Source organism: Pristiophorus japonicus, chromosome 23 (assembly GCF_044704955.1).
Source record: "Pristiophorus japonicus isolate sPriJap1 chromosome 23, sPriJap1.hap1, whole genome shotgun sequence".
Lineage (NCBI taxonomy): Eukaryota > Metazoa > Chordata > Chondrichthyes > Pristiophoridae > Pristiophorus > Pristiophorus japonicus.
In genome coordinates this window covers 17,178,743-17,198,065 of record NC_091999.1, presented here as the reverse complement: position 1 = coordinate 17,198,065, position 19,323 = coordinate 17,178,743, and the positions used below count along the sequence as shown (strand labels likewise).

The 19,323-nt window shown below is 46.6% G+C and overlaps 3 non-coding genes across 3 annotated transcripts; 1 reads left to right on the top strand and 2 right to left on the bottom strand.

The window, feature by feature from the left end:
• Positions 1-81, bottom strand: trnas-aga (transfer RNA serine (anticodon AGA)). The gene has a single exon. It is a non-coding gene; the product is annotated as a tRNA-Ser (tRNA).
• Positions 82-1,957: 1,876 nt separating this feature from the next.
• Positions 1,958-2,038, bottom strand: trnas-aga (transfer RNA serine (anticodon AGA)). Its single transcript has one exon. It is a non-coding gene; the product is annotated as a tRNA-Ser (tRNA).
• A 15,199-nt stretch (positions 2,039-17,237) lies between these two features.
• trnal-uaa (transfer RNA leucine (anticodon UAA)) lies at positions 17,238-17,320 on the top strand. The gene has a single exon. It is a non-coding gene; the product is annotated as a tRNA-Leu (tRNA).
• The last annotated feature ends 2,003 nt before the right edge of the window (positions 17,321-19,323 follow it).

Here is a 19,323-nt window from a genome sequence, read left to right as displayed (position 1 = left end):
CGTAGTCGGCAGGATTCGAACCTGCACGGGATAACCCAGTGGATTTCTAGTCCATCGCCTTAACCACTCGGCCACGACTACTGCGTCGCTGCCTTTTTAAACGTTACTCAGAAAAATCTCAGTCATCCATCTCTGTGCAGCAGACGGCCAAAGACTCCTGAAAAATTCTCCGTTTGCTAAAAATCTGGACGAGGCAATCTCCTCGACCTGTATTTTTACAGTTCGATATTGCTCTGGAACTTTTTAATATGAATTTCTTCCAAGAAACAGAAGTAAAATTCTACAATTTGAAACAACTGCCTCCCGGTCGGGGAATTGAACCCCGGTCTCCCGCGTGACAGGCGGGGATACTCACTACTAAATTAACGAGGAACTGACGGGTACCAGTTCGGTCAGAGCAGGAATCGAGCTGTGAACAGAACTGGACAACATGAGAAGTCGACAGACACATTGAGAGACAGAGACAAACCGACAAACAGGGAGAGACAGACAGCGAGATAGAGACAACGAGAGACAGAAAGTGTGAGACTGAGAAGGAGAGGCAGACTGAGTGAGAAAAAGACTCAAACATATACATATACAGAGATGTGTGTGTGTGATCTATTAAGAGAGAGAGGGAAAGAGTGATAGAAAGACAATGATAAAGAAAGTGACAAGGAGACAGATGGAGACAGAGCGAAAGAGACTAAAACAGAAAATGATGGAAATACTTCTCAGCTTACAGGCAGGGACTAACAGAGACAGGCAAAGACATGGACAGACCGAAATGATGGGAAAGAGAGAGCCAGTCAGACAAAGAGTCTGAGAGAATCCCATTGGACCAGACGTGGCACCGTGAGAAAGAGACAGATTGAGAGACAGAGACAAACAGAGAAACAGGGACAGACAGAGTGAGTCAGACTAAGAGAGACAAAGATTCAAACATACAAACACATACACAACTCTCTGAAGAGAGAGAGAGAGCTGGAGACCGAGCGACGCAGATACATTTCATAATTTCATTTCATTATCGGTTCAGAGTGTCACATTGTTACAGAAAATTGCTGATTCAACCGATGAAAATCCGGTCTCACTGATCAGAATGGGAGGAAATCCGTGTTAAATTAAAGAGATACTAGGAGTGGGGTACGAACCCACGCGGGAAAAAAATCATTAAAATTTAAGGCCAACGCCTCAACCACTCGGCTATCCTGGTCCTGTGAGAACCTGCATTCTGTCTCTGTGAGAATCTGGGCTTCAACCCCGACCCCACATACAAACACATGCACATCGGCTTTCAGTGAGCATTTACGAACATTTTTAGTAATATTGAGACGGGGGCAACTCTCCTATTCTTTTTCGAGTAATGCACTGGGAACTTTCATATCCACCCGAGCGTGCAGACGGAGCTTCAATTTAACATTTCATCCGAAAGTCAACATCTTCAACATTACAAAATTCCCCAAGTGTTGCACTTGAGTGTTTGCCAGGATGATATGCTCAAGTCTCAGAAGTGCGACTTGAAGACACAAACTCCCGATTCAGTCGAGAATGCTGCCACTGAACCAAAGCCGATACAAAAGTTCACAACCTTATTATTTCCCCCAAGTCTTTTTTATAAGTTCCAGGACATACCAAATTCATGGTGATGATTTCCCAGACAGTTGCACATACACAGAGACAAAAATAGAGATAGACAGACACAGAGACACACACACACATAACCAAAAATTTGCACGCACCAACGGTCATGCACAGATGCCTTCGTCATCTCGAGGGATAGACAGGCTGAATCACTGTCGCAACTTTGACTGATGTTTGCGATTTTTGAAACGGATGTATCGTGAATATTGCAGATTAATAAAAATGAGAAAAAAATGTCAGTGTTGAAAGGTGTGGGACGTTATTCCATCTATCTCAGGATCAGTTTGGCAGAGACCCGGTTAAATTGTGAAATGGAATGAAAAATGCTGAGAATCGTAGTCGACAGGATTCGATCCTGCACGGGATAACCCAATGGATTTCTAGTCCATCGCCTTAACCACTCGGCCACGACTACTGTGTCGCTGCCTTTTTAAACGTTACTCAGAAAAAACTCAATCACGCCAAGGTCCCTCTGTTCCTCTAAACTTCTCAGTGTCCTACCATTTATTGTGTATTCCTTTTCCTTGTTCGCCCTCACCAAATGCATTACCTCACACTTCTGCGGATTGAATTCCATTTGCCCCTGCTCTGCCCACCTGACAGGTCCATTGATACCTTCCTGCAGTCTGCAGCTTTCTTCTTCATTATCAACCACATGGACAATTTTCGTATCATCTGCAAACTTCGTAGTCATACCCTTTACATTCAAGTCTAAATCATTGATGTATCCCAGAAACATCCTTCCAGTCACAAAAACACCCATTGACCATTAACCTTTGCTTCATACCTCAGCCAATTTTGGGTCCAAGTTGCCACTTTGCCTTGTATCCCATGGGCTATTACTTTCATAACCAGTCTGCGATGTGGGATCTTATCAAAAGCCTTGTTAAAATCCATATACAGAACGTCAAACACAACACCGTCATCGACCCTCCGTGTGACCTCCTCAAAAAATGCAATCAGGTTAGTCAGACACGACCTTCCATTAACAAATCCGTACTGAATGTCCCTGATTAATCTCGGTCTTTCTGAATGAAGATGTATCCTGTCCCTCAGAATTTGTTCCAATAATTGAAAGTTCAAACTGGGGGAACTGAATTTTATTTTGTCATGCTATCGAGATTGGGGCCAGAGGGACAATAAATAATAATAAATAAATTATTTTAAAAATCGGTGATCAGACCTGCAGTATGATCAAAATCTCCAGATAACGCAAAAATGGGGAGCGTGGGGCTCTGTGCAGAGGACTGTAAGTGAGCTCAGTCTAAATGCACAGGTTTGTAAATGGGCTGGATGGATGGCAGATGAAATTTAGTGCAGAGAAATCTGATGCAAAACATTTTGGAAGAAAAATGGAGGAAATGTACATTAAATGGTAACATTTTAAAAGGATGGAGGGGTAGAGAGATTTGTGGAAGTAAAGGTCGAGCCAATCCCTTGTCTTATTAATGAGCAAGTTCCAGAGTCCAGTGTTAGCAACTTTAATACCTTAATAAGAAATATAAGATGAGCAGTTTCTCCGTCACCCACCGTATCTTATACTGATTCACCAATCAGAGTAACGATGCAAGTCCCGTGTGTCCATAGTAACTGACACCAGGTCAGCCCACTGGATGGAACCTCGGGCGCCCTGAGCTTGATCTCCGGTGTCTCCAGTCCCCACTGCCCCCTTACATCAGTCTCCACTCACTTTTATACCCTGCACTGATCCACCTCTGGCACCGGACTCTTCTTTGTCTTCTCTGCTGGGTTTGGGCAGGAAGTGAGGAAAAGACAGCTGGAACTTCTCTAATCTGTGATTTTCAAGGACACTTTCCCTGGTTCCCAGCACTTACTTTTCTTCAGTAATTTTCTCATTATCCCTAAACTACCCTGCCTGCTGTTAGTTCTTATAGTTTCACAATTATATGTATAAACATCTCACATTATAATCTAATCTATTCTATTACTCACACTGGTTTAAGCTTGGAAGAAGCACTGAGGGTAGCAAGGGCACACAATGTACTCTGGGTGGGGAACTTCAATGTCCATCACCAAGAGTGACTCGGTAGTACCACTACTGACTGAGCTGGTCGAGTCCTGAAGGACATATCTGCCAGACTGGGCCTACAGCAGAGGGTGAGAGAACCAACACGAGGAAAAAACTTACTTGAGCTGGTCCTCACCAATCTACCTGTCACAGATACGAACAATGACGGACAGGTAAATACCATCGGGTACATCCAGCCTGTCCCACATGGAGCTGCCTCTGTCTATGACAGAATTGGTAGCAGTGACCACCGCACACAGTCATTGTGGAGACAAAGTCACACCTAACACACTCTCAAATGTGTTGTGTGGCACCATCACCGTGCTAAACGGGATAGATGCAGAACAGATCTAGCAGCTGAAAACGGGGCATCCTCAGGGTGCTGTGGGCCATCAGCAGCAGCAGCATTGTATTCCACCACAATCTGTAACCTCATGGTCTGGCATATCCCTCACTCGAACATTACCATCAGTCTGGTTCAATTAGGAGTGCAGAAGAGCATGCCAGGAGCAGCACCAGGCGTACCGAGAAATGAGGTACCAGCCTGGGGAAGCTGCAACACAGGACTACATGCATACTAAGCAGCGAGAGCAGCATGGTATAAACAGGGCTAAGCAATCCCACAATCAATGAATCAGATCAAAGCTCTGCAGTCCTCCCACATCCAGTCGTGAATGAACACAAGAACATACATAACAACTAGGAGCAGGAGTAGGTCATACGGCCCCTCGAGCCTGCTCCGCCATTCAATAAGATCACGGCTGATTTTCAACCACAACTCCACTTTCCTGCACTGTCCCCATATCCCTTGATTCCCTTAATATCCTATGCTGGGTTCAGTTCTACACTCACTGGTTCCCCTCCCTTTGTTCCCTGAAGGTGCTGACTCTGGCTGGGTTCAGTTCTACTCACTGGTTCCCCTCCCTCTCCTCCCCTGAAGGTGCTGACTCTGGCTGGGTTCAGTTCTACTCACTGGTTCCCCTCCCTCTCCTCCCCTGAAGGTACTGACTCTGGCTGGGTTCAGTTCTGCACTCATTGGTTTCCATCCCCTGAATGTGCTGACTCTGATTGGGTTCAGTTCTACATTCACTGGTTCCCCTCCCCTGAAGTTGCTGACTCTGGCTGGGTTCAGTTCTACACTCACTGGTTCCGCTCCCCTGAAGGTACTGACTCTGGCTGGGTTCAGTTCTACACTCATCAGTTTCGCTCTAATATGTGACCCATGTGCCCAAACTCCATGTGTGAACCTCGACAGTGAGTATCGACTGGCTATTCCACTGTCGTCACCTAAGGCCTCACACGTGCATTTTCCAGCAAGGCCACCGGACCCTCCTCCCAATGGCTCAGTGGATAAAGGCATGTAGGATCTGTTCCCCATCCCCCTCCCCAAATGTAAAATGGATTGTCGAATGCAATATAAAATCTACGGACGGTGGGACGGGTTAATAAAAAACAAACCTCAGTTCAAAAACCCAGAGGGTTGGCTATACAGTCAGGGGTTCATTCAAACATTGCAGCAAAACGATGACTCATTGAGAGACAGGAAGGACATCCTCAGAGACAACGATACAGGACACCTGCCATCGATCTAATAAACACAGGCAATAGCACCAGACGCCGGCCATGCACACCTTCAATGGCCCCTGGTCCCTGTCAAGAAGGAAGAGGGACATTCACACATTCCTCAACTGTGGAGCCAGACCTGTTCCCAAGGAAGGTTTGCATTGTACTACACAGTAGGAGAGCTGATCGTGCCCCTGTCTGGGCCAGTGAGTGGAATACACTGATGATCAAGAGGTTATTAACCATCGGAAGAGTCGACAGGGGAACAGCAGGAAATATGTTTGATGCTGTGATTATGAAGCCCCATAAAAAGAGGACCACTTCGGAGCGAGGGCAGTGCAGTGAAGGAGGATGCAGGGTGGTCACCTGGTCCCGGCCTACAATCCACACCACAACCACCAGCTGTGTGGGTGATTATAAGTTTCTGTCAAACCGTCGGGGAATTTGTCCGAGTCGTTTTATAATCGCAGTCGAATTGCGGAAGGGTGTTAAACTGTGATATTTCCTGTTAGGTTTCAGGTAACCTTGTGGAGGGGGTTTGTATTATGGGTTCGGTGTTATTCCGGTCGGAATCACAGGGAGGTTGTGTACTGGGGAATAACGCAAGTTCAACAAACATACAAGTTTAAGGTTGAGCCAAAACCCTGTGCCGAGTATATTTTGTTCTTATAAATCCTGAAGTCAAGAACTGTTGGTGATGGTTTACCGAATCTCTCACAGGCACCACCCAGTGTGACTGAGTCATAGTTCCACCATTCAATTAGATCGTGACTGATCAGTATCTTATCTCCGTCTACCTGCCTTGGTTCCATCACTCTTAATACCCTTGCCCAAGAAGAATCTAGCAATCACAGTTTTGGAATTTTCAATTGGGCCCCAGCCTCCGTTTTATGGGGAACAGAGTTCCAGATTTCCACAAGCGTTAAGAAGAAAAGAAACAGGAGCAGGAGTAGGCCATACGGCCCCTCAAGCCTGCTGCACCATTCAATAACATCCAGGATGATCTTGTACTTCAGCTCCACTTTCCCGCACTATCCCCATATCCCTCGATTCCTTTCGTGTCCAGCAGCTTTCTATCTCAGCTCTGAATATACTCACACTCACAGGTTCCCCTCCCCTGAAGGTGCAGACTCTGGCTGTGTTCAATTCCACACTCACTGGTTCCCCTCCCTCCCCTCTCCAGCAGGCAGAGTTTAGGGAGTTTGGAGAGAGATTAACAAGCAGGACCTCAAAGCTAGTAATCTCTGGATTCCTCCCGATGCCACGAGCTAGTGAGTACAGAAATAGGAGGATGGAGCAGATGTACACGTGACTGGAGAGATGGTGCAGGCGGGAGGGCTTTAGTTTCCTGAAGCACTGGGACCACATCTGGGGGAGGTGGGACCGGTACAAGCCGGACGGGTTGCACCTCAACAGAGCCGGGACCAATATCCTAGTGGGGTGGTTTGCTAGTGCTGTTGGGGAGAGTTTAAACTAGCTTGGCGGGGGGTGGAAACCTGAAAATAGATTCAGTAGGGAGGGGAGAAAAGCTAGAATTAGAAAGCAAAATTAAAGAAAGTGAGTTTGAAGGAGAGAGGAAACAAGCAGGAAAAAAATGCAAAAATCAAACTGAAAGGCAGTTTGTCTAAATGCATGTAGCATTTGTAACAAAATAGATGATTTGACGGCACAAATAGATACAAATGGATATGATCTGATAGGCATTACAGAGAAGTGGTTGCAAGGTGCCCAGGTCTGGGAATTAAATATTCAGCGGTACTGGACAATCCGGAAGGACAGACAGAAAGGAAAAGGAGGTGGAGTAGCTCTATTGATAAAGAATGGAATCACTGCAATAGTAAGAAACGATATTGGCTCAAATGATCAGGATGTTGAAACAGTTTGGGTGGAGATAAGGAACGATAAGCGGAAAAAGTCACAGGTGGGTGTAGTCTATAGGCCCCGTAACAATAGCTACTCTGTTGGTCAGCGCATAAACCAGGAAATAGTGTGGGCTTGTAAAAAGGGAACAGCAATAATCATGGGTGATTTTAATCTCCATATTGTTTGCACAAATCAAATTGGTCAGGGTAGCCTTGAGGAGGACTTCTTAGAGTGCATAAGGGATGGGTTCCTTGAGCAGTATGTAACGGAACCAACCAGGCGGCAGGCTATCTTAGATATGGTCCTGTGTAATGAGACAGGATTAATAAACAATCTCCTAGTAAAGGATCCCTTGGAATGAGTGGTCATAGCATGATCTGAATTTGAAATTCAGATGGAGGGTGAGAAAGTTGGATCTCGAACCAGCGTACTAATCTAAAATAAAGGAGACTATGTTGGTATGAGGGCAGAGTTGGGTAAAGTGGACGGGGAAAATAGATTAAAGTGTAGGACGGTTGATGAACAGTGGTGTACATTTAAGGAGATATTGCACAACTCTCAAGAAAAATATATTCCATGAGGAGGAAAGGGTGTAAAAGAAAAGATAGCCCGCCGTGGCTAACTAAAGAAATAAAGGACGGTATCCAATTAAAAACAAGGGCATACAAAGTGGTCAAAACTAGTAGGAGGACAGAAGACTGGGAAGCTTTTAAAAGCCAGCAAAGAATGACTAAAAAAATGATTAAGAAATGGAAAATAGACTATGAAAGTAACCTAGCACAAAATATAAAAACAGATAGCAAGAGTTTCTATAAAAAGGAAAAGAGTGGCTAAAGTAAATGTTGGTCCCTTATAGGACGAGACCAGGGAGTTAGTAATGGGGAACATGGAGATGGCAGAAACTCTGAACAAATATTTTCTATCAGTCTATACGGTTGAGGACACTAACAATATCCCAACAGTGGACAGTCAAGGGGCTACAGGGGGGAGGAACTTAACACAATCACTAAGAAGGTGGTACTCAGTAAGATAATGGGACTAAAGGTGGATAAATCCCCTGGAGCTGATGGCTTGCATCCTAGCGTCTTAAGAGAAGTCGCAGCAGGGACAGTGGATGCATTGGTTGTAATTTACCAAAACTCCCTGGATTCTGGGGAGGTCCCAGCAATTGGAAAACTGCAAATGTAATGCCCCTTATTTAAAAAAGGAGGCAGACAAAAAGCAGGAAACGCGAGACCAGTTAGCCTAACTTCTGTGGTTGGGAAAATGTTGGAGTCCATTACGAAAGAAGCAGTAGCAGGATATTTGGAAAAGCAAAATTCGGTCAGGCAGAGTCAGCATGGGTTTATAAAGGGGAAGGCATGTTTGACAAATTTGCTGTAATTTATTGAGGATGTAACAAACAGGGTGGATAAAGGGGAACCAGTGAGTGTGATGTATTTGGACTTCCAGAAGGCATTTGACAAGGTGCCACGTAAAAGGTTACTGCACAAGATAAAAGTTCACTGAGTTGGGGGCAATATATCAGCCAGGATAGAGGATTGGCTAACTAACAGAAAACAGAGAGTTGGATAAATGGTTCATTCTCTGGTTGGCAACCAGTAACTAATGGGGTGTCGCAGGGATCAGTGCTGGGACCCCAACTATTTACATTCTATATTGAAGGACTTGGAAGAAGGGACTGAGTGTAACATTGCCAAGTTTGCTGACGATACAAAGATGGGAGGAAAAACAATGTGTGAGGACACATAAAATCTGAAAAAGGACATAGACAGGCTAAGTGAATGAGAAAAAAATTGGCAGACAGAGTATAATATTCGAAAGTGTGAGGTCATGCACTTTGGCAAAAAAAAATCCAAGAGCAAATGGAAAAAGATTGCAAAGTGCTGCAGTACAGCGGGATCTGGGGGTACTTGTGCATGAAACACAAAAGGATAGTCTGCAGTTACAGCAAGTGATCAGGAAGGCGAATGGAATCTTGGCCTTTCTGATCCATGTTTATGAAAGTATATACTTGCTTTGGAAGGTCAGAGAAGGTTTCGGGGATGAGGGGGATGACTTATGAGGAAAGGTTGAGTAGTTTGGGCCTCTACTCATTGGAATTCAGAAGAATGAGAGGTGATCTTATCGAAACGTATAAGATTATGAGGGGGCAGGACAAGGTGGAGGCAGAGAGGATGCTTCCACTGATGGGGGAGACACGAACTAGAGGGCATAATCTTAGAATAAGGGGCCACCCATTTAAAACTGAGATGAGGAGGAATGTCTTCTCTCAAAGGGTTGGAAATCTGTGGAATTTCCACGAGCTGTTTCCAGTCCACTTTGGCTAAATCACATCTCAGCTTAGTAAAATTAGCTTTTCCCCAATTGAGAACTTTTATTCCTGGTCTATCCTTGTCCTTTTCCATAACTACGCTAAATCTAACTGAATTATGATCACGAGCACCAAAATGCTGTCCCACTGATACCCCTTCCACATGCCCAGCTTCAGTCCCTAATACGCAGTCCAGAACTTCCCCCTCTCTTGTTGGGCTTGCTACGTACTGGCTAAAAAGTTCTGCTGGTTGCTGACCCCTCTGCGAAGGGAAATAGCTCCTTCCTATCCAGTCTATGTGGGCCGCTCCTAATTTTATACACCTCATTAAGGTCTCCCCTCAGCCTCCTCTGTTCCAAAGAAAACAAAATATTTAAGAGGGTTGGTGGGCTGGAGGAGTTACAGAGATAGGGAAGGGCGAGACCCTGGAGAGATTTGAACAAGAGGATGCGTATTTTAATAGCTGATGCCACCAGCCATCTCGCCCAGCACAGAATGTAACTCAGTACCAACAGGAAGGATGTTATTTTAACTACTACAAATGCATAATGCGGGGAAATCAATCTCTGTCCCTTTAACTAACAGCGACATGGAAAAGGGGAAATTAATGACCTTTAAACACCTGGTCCACTTGGCACTGAAGTGTCTGAAACTCATAATAGGAACTCCAAGAAAACAAAATGCTGACAAATGTTGAACTGTTTTGTTGACAAAAGAAATCTCGATTTAACTTTTAAAAGATGAATAGTGTAACAATGGTTCACACTGACTCACAAGACAGGCCGACTCAGGATCCATCCCTCAAGCACCACGATTGGTTGCAGAACACGCTGCTCCCTGGGCACTCCGGCCTCTGACCTCTCTTCCTGTTGGTTCCCAGGGCAATCAATCACCACTCGCCAACATTACGCTGCCACATTAAGTTGAGGGGCTCGGAGGAAGAAATAAAATGTGGCCGTGAATCTGAGTTAAGAAATAAAATTAGACGAGCATGATGATATAAACAAGGATAGACAATATAAACTAAAGGGTACAATCCTAAAGTGGGTGCATGAACAGTGAGACCTGCGGGTATATGTGCATAAATCGCGGAACGTTGCAGGACAGGTTGAGAAAGCAGTTAAAAAAACTTACAGGATCCTGGGCATCACAGAGTACAAAAGCAAGAAAGTTATGATGAACCTTTGTAAAACACTGTTTCAGCCTCAACTGGAGCATTGTGTCCAATTCTGGGCACCGCACATTAGGAGGTGAAGGCCTTGGAGAGGGTGCAGAAAAGAATGACAAGAATGATTCATGAGATGAGGGACTTCAGTTCGGTGGATTGACTGGAGAAGCTGGGGTTGTTCTCCTTGGAGCAGAGAAGGTTGAGAGGAGAATTGATCGACGTGTTCAAAATCATGAGGGGTCCGGACAGAGTAGATAGAGAGATACTGTTCCCATTGGTGGAGGGGTCGAGAACCAGAGGAGATGGATGTAAGGTGATTGGCAGAAGAACCAAAGGCGACATAAGAAAAATCCTTTTGCGCAGCGAGTGGTTAGGACCTGGAATGCACGGCCTGAAAGGGTGGTGGAGGCAGACTCAATCACAGCTATCTAAAGGGAATTGGATAAGTATCTGAAAGAAAACATTTGCAGGACTGGGGGAAAGGGCAGGGCAGTGGGACTAGGTGGGAGCCGGCAAGGGTTCGACGGGCCGAATGGCCTTCCGTGCTGTAACCATTCTCTGATTGTGTGAGCAGAACCACTCTGTTCCCTGACTCAATCTAAAGCCTTCCTGATTGTGAGCACCTCTGTTAAACCTGCCCTGCACCTTCACTGCTCCAAGGAGAACCACCCCAGATGCTGCAGCCATCATCTTATTGAATGGCGACAGGCTCGAGGGGCCAAAGGGCCGACTCATCTCCTACTTCTGATGTTCTCATGTATTCATGTCACTGGTCCCCATCCTGCACCTACTCCCTACAGTAAGATAGCCGCCGCACATGCTCCCTGCCCTGCAGCGGGACAATGGAAAGCATTGCGATGTCGACGAAGCCCCGCCCCTGTGGCTCCCTGCTCCCCGAGGCGGGCGGACCTCGGTCAAACTCCCCACAACCCCCGATAGTAACCAAGGCCCACTCCCCCCGAAGGTACCCCGTAACCGCCACCGGCCGACTTGGCGGCCAAATCTCCCCGCCCGCACGTGTCCGTGAGTATGTGAGTCTGCAGGGAGGCTGCACGTGCTGCTCATCCATCCTCCGCGGCCGCGGCAAAACGTCGTCTGTTCGTCTGTCTGCGGCCAATCTCCTACAATAGGCTGGCCCCGCGCCTGTGCACAACACCGCCCCGCCTCACCCGGCCCACCAAGCTCTAAAGCCGCGAGCAGAGCCCGCCAACAAACCGCCCGCTGCAATCAGCCCGCAGCCAATGGCAAGGCACCAACCCAACCAGCGCATGCTGCTCCGCACCAATCAGTGGCGGGGGGGGGGGGGCGCGGCACCAATCAGTCAATGGTTCCCCTCCCCTGAAGGTGCTGACTCTGGCTGGGTTCAGTTCTACACTCACTGGTTCCCCTCCTCTGGAGGTACTGACTCTGGCTGGGTTCAGTTCTGCACTCACTGGTTCCCCTCCCCTGAAGGTACTGACTCTGGCTGGGTTCAGTTCTGCACTCACTGGTTCCCCTCCCCTGAAGGTACTGACTCTGGCTGGGTTCAGTTCTACACTCACTGGTTCCCCTCCCCTGAAGGTACTGACTCTGGCTGGGTTCAGTTCTACACTCACTGGTTCCCCTCCCCTGAAGGTACTGACTCTGGCTGGGTTCAGTTCTACACTCACTGGTTCCCCTCCCCTGAAGGTACTGACTCTGGCTGGGTTCAATTCTACACTCACTGGTTCCCCTCCCCTGAAGGTACTGACTCTGGCTGGGTTCAGTTCTACACTCACTGGTTCCCCTCCCCTGAAGGTACTGACTCTGGCTGGGTTCAGTTCTACACTCACTGGTTCCCCTCCCCTGAAGGTACTGACTCTGGCTGGGTTCAGTTCTACACTCACTGGTTCCCCTCCCCTGAAGGTACTGACTCTGGCTGGGTTCAGTTCTACACTCACTGGTTCCCCTCCCCTGAAGGTATTGACTCTGGCTGGGTTCAGTTCTACACTCACTGGTTCCCCTCCCCTGAAGGTACTGACTCTGGCTGGGTTCAGTTCTACACTCACTGGTTCCCCTCCCCTGAAGGTACTGACTCTGGCTGGGTTCAGTTCAACACTCACTGGTTCCCCTCCCCTGAAGGTACTGACTCTGGCTGGGTTCAGTTCTGCACTCAGTGGTTCCCCTCCCCTGAAGGTGCTGACTCTGGTTGGGATCAGTTCCAGACACAGACATCATTCACTTTGTTCCTGTATCAAGATGGCTGCGCATGCGCTATGCTACTCACTGCATCAAGATGACCGAACGCTGAATCTACCTTCCTAGACCAAGATGGCCGCCGTTAGCCTGGGCCTGTGACCGGGAGAAAGCCCCGAAGCTTCAACCGCCGATATTCCGGTTATTATTCTGGGCTTGCGGCGGGCACCGGTTGTTTATGAAGCCTCCCCGGCTCCCCGCTGGTCCGTTACTCCGCTCCCTCCTGTTGAAAAGGACTCTTCTGAGGAGCCTGTCCAAAACATGTGTTCTCCGCCATTACATTAAATTGTGACGAACCCTTGCTGTACATGCCCTGGGATTCTTTAGGACCGTGCAGAAGGAGCTTTACTCTGTATATAACCCGTATGTACCTGCCCTGGGACTGTGTAGAGAGAGATTTACTCCGTGTTTAAGCCGTGCTGTACTTCACCTTAGTGTTTGATGCAGCAGAGTAGAGGGAACTTTACTCTGTAACTACCCTCTTTTATACCTGCCCTGTGAGTGTTTGATGTGTCAGCGTAGAGGGAGCTTTAGTCTGTGTCCAATCCATGTCGTACTTGCCCTGGGAGTGTTTAATAGGACAGTACAGAGGGAGCTTTATTCAGTATCTGCCGCGCGCTGTACCTGCCCTGGGAGTATTTGTCGGGTCAGTGTAGAGGGAGAAATTACTCTGTATTTATCCCTTTCTGATCCTGCCATGGAGTATTTGGGGAAGATATACTCTAGGTCTGACCGTGCTGTACCGGCCCAGGCAGTGTTTGATGGGACAGTGTAGAGGGAGCTTTACTCTGTATCTCATCAATGCAGTATCTACTCTGGAATTCTTGGGACAGTGTAGCGGCAGATATACTCCATATTTAATCTTTGTTGTACCTGCCCTTGGAATGTCTGGGGGCACAGCCTCAAAATACGGGGGAGTCAACTTAAAACCGAGTTGAGAAGGAATTTATTCTCCCAGAGGGTTGTGAATCTGTGGAATTCTCTCCCCAAGGAAGCAGTTGAGGCTAGCTCATTGAATGTATTCAAATCACAGATAGATAGATTTTTAACCAATAAGGGAATTAAGGGTTATGGGGAGCGGGCAGGTAAGTGGAGCTGAGTCCACGGCCAGATCAGCCGTGATCTTGTTGAATGGCAGAGCAGGCTCGAGGGGCTAGATGGCCTCCTACTGTTCCTAATTCTTATGTTCTTATGTATGTCTGGTGGGACAGTGTCGAGGGAGCTTTACTCATTATCTAAGCAAGGTGAGTATATTCTTCCTTAGATTAGGAGACCAAAACTGTGCACAATACTCCAGGTGTCGTCTCACCAATTCACTGTACAATTGTAGAGCGAGCTTTGAGAGAGGATTACCTTATATCTAAATTGTACTGTACCTGCCCTCGGAATGTTTATTTGGAAAGTATAGAGGGAGCTTTACTTAGTATCCAACTAATGCAGTACCTACCCTGGGCGTGTTTGATTGGACAGTGTAGAGGGAGCTTTACTTTGTATCAAACCCGTGCTGTACTTGCCCTGGGGGTGTTTGATGGGACAGTGTAGAGGGAGCATTCTTGACTGAATCAGGAGTTTGTGTGTTCTTGGCTGACACTCAGTTGCAGCACTTGGGGAATTTTGCATTGTTGAAGCTATTGACTTTCGGATGAAATGTTAAATTGAAGGTCCGTCTGCACCCTCGGGTGGATGTGAACGTTCCCAGAGCAATACTTGAAAAAGAATAGGTGAGTTGCAACCTTGTCAATATTACAAAAATGTTCGTAAATGCTCCCTGAAACCCTTTGTGTCTGTGGGGGTGGGGATCAAGCCCAGATTCTCAGAGTCAGAATCCGAATACTGACAGGGCCAGGATTGCCAAGTGGTTAAGATGTTGGATTTAAAATGTAATTGATTTAAATCCGCGTGGGTTAGAACCCCCCTCTCCTGGTAACCCCTTAATTTAACACAGATTTCTTCCCATCCTGTTCAGTGGTACCCGATTTTCACCTGTTGAATCAGCATTAGTCTGTGACACTCTGAGCCGATAATGAAATCAAATTGTGAAATGTATCTGTGTCGCTCAGTCTCTGCCTCTTTCTCTCTTCAGAGAGCTGTTTGTGTGTTTGAGTCTCTGACTCACTCTGTTTGTCTCTGTCTCTTTCTCTCGGTGTCCAGTTCTGTTCTAATGGGATTATGTTTGACTGGCTCTCTCTTTCCCATCATCTCTGCCTGTTATTCCCTGTCTCTAACCTGATGAATATTTTCATCATTTTCTGTTTATGTCTCTATGCCTCTCTCTCTATCTGTCTTCATCTCTATCTGTCTCCCTCTTTGTCTCTCTCTTTGTCCCTGTATTTTTCTCTGTCATTCCATCACTATTTGCCTCCCGCTCTTTCTGGAGCAAGCAAACACATCTCTGTGTATGTTGTGTTTGAGTCTTTGTCTCACTCAGTCTGACCCTCGCTCTCAGTCTCACACTTTCTGTCTCTCGTTGTCTCTATCTCGCTGTCTGTCTCTCCCTGTTTGTCTGTTTGTCTCTGTTTCTCAATGTGTCTGTCGACTTCTCATGGTGTCCAGTTCTGTTCACAGCTCGATTCCGGCTCTGACAAAATGCAAACGCATCAATTCCTCGTGAGAAAGTGATGAGTATCCCCGCCTGTCACGCGGGAGACTGCGGTTCAATTCCCTAACGGGGAGGCCGCATTTTACAAAATGCAGAATTCTGCGTCTGTTTCTTGGTATAGATTCATATTAAAAAGTTCCAGAGCAATATAGAACAGTAAAAATACAGCAAGAGGAGATTGCCTCTTCCAGAACTTTATCAAACGGTGACTTTTTCACGATTCTGTGGCCGTCTGCTGCACAGAGATGAATGACTGAGTTTTATCTGAGAAACATTTAACAAGGCAGCGAGCCAGTAGTCGTGGTCCAGTGGTTAAGGCAATGGACTAAAAATCCATTCGGGTTTCCCGCACAGATTTGAATCCTGCCGACGACGTTTCTCAGCATATTTCATTCTGATGACAATTTAACCAGGTTCCTGCACAACTGATTCTGAGATAGATGGAACAACGTCCCACACCTTTCAGCACCGCTGCTGTTTTCTTTATTTCATTAATCTGCAATATTCACGATACATACGGATAGAAAAAAGCAAAAGCCAGCCAAAGTAGCGACAGTGACCCTGCCTGTCTATCCATCTGTTTGTCTAAGGCACTCTGTGTATATCTTTATCTAGGTGTCAAGGTACATCAGTCATTGATTGTTGGCATGCAGGTGCAGCAAGCAGTGAAGAAGGCAAATGGCATGTTCGCCATCATAGCTAGGGGATTTGAGTATAGGAGCATGGAGGTTTTACTGCAGATGTACAGGGCCTTGGTGAGGTCACACCTGGAATATTGTGTTCAGTTTTGGTCTCCAAATCTGAGGAAGGACGTCCTTGCTATTGAGGGAGTACAGCGAAGGTTCTCCAACTTGATTTCCGGGAAGGCAGGACTGACATATGAGGAGAGACTGGATCAACTGGGCTGGTATCCACTGGAGTTTAGAAGAATGAGAGGCGCTCTCATAGAAATATATAAAATTCTGACGAGATTGGAGAGGTTAGAGGCATGTAGAATGTTCCCATTGCTGGGGAGTTCGAGAACCAAGGGTCACAGTCCAAGAATAAGGGGTAAGGCATTTAGGGCCGAGATAAGGAGAAACGTCTTCACTCAGAGAGTTGTTAACCTGTTGCATTCTCTACCGCAGAAGGTTTTTGAGGCCAGTTCGTTAGATATATTCAAAAGGGAGTTAGATATGGCCCTTATGGCTAAAAGGATCAAGGGGTATGGAGAGAAAGCAGGAAAGCGTTACTGAGGTTGAATGATCAGCCATGATCTTATTGAATGGTGGTGCAGGCTCGAAGGGCCGAATGACCTAATCCAGCACCTAATTTCTATGTTTCTATGTTTCTATGTTGATGCGTGTATATTTTTGGTTATTGTGTGTGCTTGTGTCTGTGTATGTCTATCTGTATGTATGTCTCTGTGTATGTGCAACTGTCTGTGGAAATCATCACCATGAATTTGGTGCGTCCTGGAAATTTTAAAAAACTTGGGGGAAATAATACGGTTGTGATCTTTGGTATCGGCTTTGTTTCAGTGGCTCCATTCTCGACTGATTCGGGAGTTTGTGTGTGTAAGTCCCACTCCTGAGACTTGAGCACATCATCTTGACTGACACTCAAATGCAGTACTTGGAGAATTTTGCAATGTTGAAGCTGTAGACTTTCAGATGAAATGTTAAATTGAAGCTCCGTCTGCACCCTCGGGTGGATGTGAAAGTTCCCAGAGCATTACTCGAAAAATAGTAGGAGAGTTGCGCCCGTGTAAATATGCCGAAAAATGTTCGAAAATGCTCCCTGAATCCCGAAATGTATGTGTGTGTCTATGGGGGTGGAGTTGAAGCCCAGATTCTCCCAGAGATAGAGTCCAAGCACTGATCGGACCAGGATGGCCGAGTGGTTAAGGCGTTGGGCTTAAGATTCAATGGTTTTATACCCGCGTAGGTTCGAACCTCACTCCTGGTAATTCCTTAATAAAACAGGGATTTTTCACATTCTGCTTCGTGAAACCCGATTTTCATCTGTTGCATTTGCATTTTTCACAATCTTCCTCGCCACCATGCTCCAGCTCACAATGAATAAGCTCCCCGGTGATGTGGACCTAAACTACAGAACCAGTGGCAAGCTGTTTAACCTACGTTGCCTCCAGGCCAGGTCGAAGATCACACAACCTCTGTCATTAAGTACACGGATGGCGCCTGCATCTATGCAGATTCTGAGGCTGAACTCCAGGATTTAGTCAAAATATTCACTGAGGCATATGAAAGCATGGGCCTTATTCTTAACATCTGTAAGACAAAGGTCCTCCACCAGCCTGTCCCCGCCGCACAGCATTGCCCTCCAATCATCAAGATCCATGACGCTGCCCTCGACAACGTGGACCTTTGCCCATATCTCGGACGCCCCTTATCAACAATGGAAGACATTGATGCAGATATTCAACATCACCTCCAGTACACCAGTGCAGCCTTCGGCCGTCTGAGGAAAAGAGAGGTCCTCAAATGTACCACCAAGTTCAAGGTCTACAGGGCTGTAGTAATACCCGCCCACATGTATGGATCGGAGACATGGACCATGTACAGTAGACACCTCAAGTCGCTGGAGATATATCACCAAGATCCTGCAAATGCCCTGGGAGGACAGCCACACCAACATCAGTGTCCTCGACCAGGCTAACATCCCCAGTATTGAAGCACTGACCACACTTGATCAGCTCCGCTGGGCAGGCCACATAGTTTGCATGCCAGATACGAGACACTCGAAACAAATGCTTTATGTGGAGCTCCTTCATGGTAAATGAGCCAACGGTGGGCAGTGGAATCGTTACAATGACACCCTCAAAGATTCCCTGGTAAAGTGCTACATCCCCACCGACACCTGGGAGTCCCTGGACAAAGACTGCCCTAAGTGGAGGAATTGCATCCGGGAGAGCGCTGAGCTCTTCGAGTCCCAATGCAAAGAGCGTGAAGAAGTCAAGTGCAGGCAGCGGAAGGAGCACGCGGCAAACCAGCCGCACGGACCCCTTCCTTCGACATATATCTGTCCCACCTGTAACAGGCTCTGTGGCTATCGTAGTGGACTGTTCAGCCATCAGTGAACTTACTTTGGGAGTGGAAGCATGTCTTCCTCGATTTCGAGGGACTGCCTACGATGGCCCTCACGGCTAAAAGGATCAAGGTGTATGGAGAGAAAGCAGGAATGGGGCACTGAAATGCTTGATCAGCCATGATTATATTGAATGATGGTGGAGGCTCCAACGGCCGAATTACCAAATCCTGCATCTATTTTCTATGTTTCTATATTTCGCTATCCACGTGAATACATCACCAACAATACCATATGCCTTAATTTTGCATACTAATCTCTTGTGTGGGGCATTTTCAAAAGCGTTTTGAAAGTCCAAATACACTACATCGACTGGTTCTCCCTTATCCACTCCATTAGTTACATCCTCAAAAGGCTCTAGAAGATTTGTCGAGCATGACTTCCCTTTCATAAATCCATGCTGATTTGGACCGATCCTGTAACTGCTTTCCAAATGCGCTGCTATTAAATCATTAATAATTGATTCCAGCATTTTCCCCACTACTGTTGTCAGGCTAACCGGTCTATAATTCCCAGTTTTCTCTCTCCCTCCTTTTTCAAAACTGGGGTTACATTTCTTACCCTCCAATCCATAGGAACTGAACCAGAGTCCATGGAATGTTGGAAAATGACCACCACTGCATCTACTATTTCTAGGGTCACTTCGCTAATATTCTAGGATACAGACTTTCAGGCCCTGGGGATTTATCATACTTCAGTCCTTTCAATTTCCCTAACACCATTTCCTGACTACTAAGGATTTCCCTCCGTTCCCCCTTCTCGCTAGACCCTCGGTTCTCTGGTATTTTCGGGAGGTTATTCGTGTCTTCCTTCGTGAAGACAGAAACAATGTATTTGTTCAGTTGGCCTTCCATTTCCTTGTT